A 1,159-nucleotide genomic window follows, 5' to 3' on the forward strand; every position below is an offset into this window, starting at 1 on the left:
GGCAGTCAACAACCTCTACAGTTTGAATACCTGAGTCCAAGGAGCTCCAATGAAGGGAAAGCAGGAACACGCCAAAGTTGGGGGGGGGGTGACTAACGCTCCCCCCTAGCTTGGCTGTTCCTGGTGGGTCTCCAATATTAGACAGCCCTCCCCCAGTGCTGGCACCTATACAGAGTCCCATTTCCTCCTTTATGCAAACAAGGCCTGCTCCAAGGCCCTCAGCCCCGGTCTCTGTACCCCTTTCTCCTAGCTGTTCCAACAGCCACTTCCCTCCTCCTGAGATCCCCGGGACTCCAGTCTCAGGGGACGCTGGGCATGCAGGCTGCTCAGCTGGGCTTCAGAAGCCCTTCTCCAGGAGCCAGGCTTTGAGCTGCTGGTCAAAGTAGCCCTTGACCCGAAGGGTACCTGTCACCTCATTGACCTGGGTGATAGGTGTTTTCCCCAGCAGCGGGCTCAGAAAATCTTCCACCTCCTTCTGCAGGGCCCAAATGTCCCCCTCCACCTTCAGGATCACAGTCATCTGACGGTTTCTATGCATGATGTCCTTGTAGACCAGATGTTGTGCATACAAGAGCACTGCACAAAGTAGGGCAGGTTGGGTGGGAGGCCTCTAGGAGTGGGATAATGTTCATGCTTTGGGGGCTTTGGGATGCTGGTGGGGGGTAACAGGCACTCCACAAAACGGTATTCATCCACAGACTCCATGAAGCTGGGGTAATCAGGAGGCCCCAGGGTCTGGCTCAGTTGCCGTAGCCTGCAGCCTGGTGGGACACCGGCTCTCATCTGAAGATCTTTTAATGAATTTGATGAAATCCCATCCCCAGATATTCTGACATGGTACTATGGGGTAGGATCCGAGCCTGGGTATTTTTAAAACCTCCCCAGGGACTTCCTTGGTGGCCCAGTGGTTAAGAATCTGCCTGCCAGTGCAGGGGACACGGGTTCAAGTCCTTGTCTGGGAAGATCCCACATGCCACAGAGCAACTAAGCCTGTGCACCACAGCTACTGAGCCTGCGCTCTAGGGCCCGCGAGCCACAACTACTGAAGCCCGCATGCCTAGAGCCCGTGCTCCACAGCAAGAGAAGCCACCACAATGAGAAGCCCGCGCACCACAGCAAAGAGTAGCCCCCGCTCACTGCAACTAGAGAAAGCCTGTGC

General features: G+C 55.8%; 1 pseudogene; it reads right to left on the minus strand.

The window, feature by feature from the left end:
• Positions 1 to 337: 337 nt before the first annotated feature.
• On the minus strand, positions 338 to 783 carry LOC114902371 (annotated as a pseudogene).
• Positions 784 to 1,159: the final 376 nt, after the last annotated feature.

Source organism: Monodon monoceros, unplaced genomic scaffold (assembly GCF_005190385.1).
Source record: "Monodon monoceros isolate NGI ecotype Baffin Bay Population unplaced genomic scaffold, NGI_Narwhal_1 Super_Scaffold_20, whole genome shotgun sequence".
NCBI lineage: Eukaryota > Metazoa > Chordata > Mammalia > Artiodactyla > Monodontidae > Monodon > Monodon monoceros.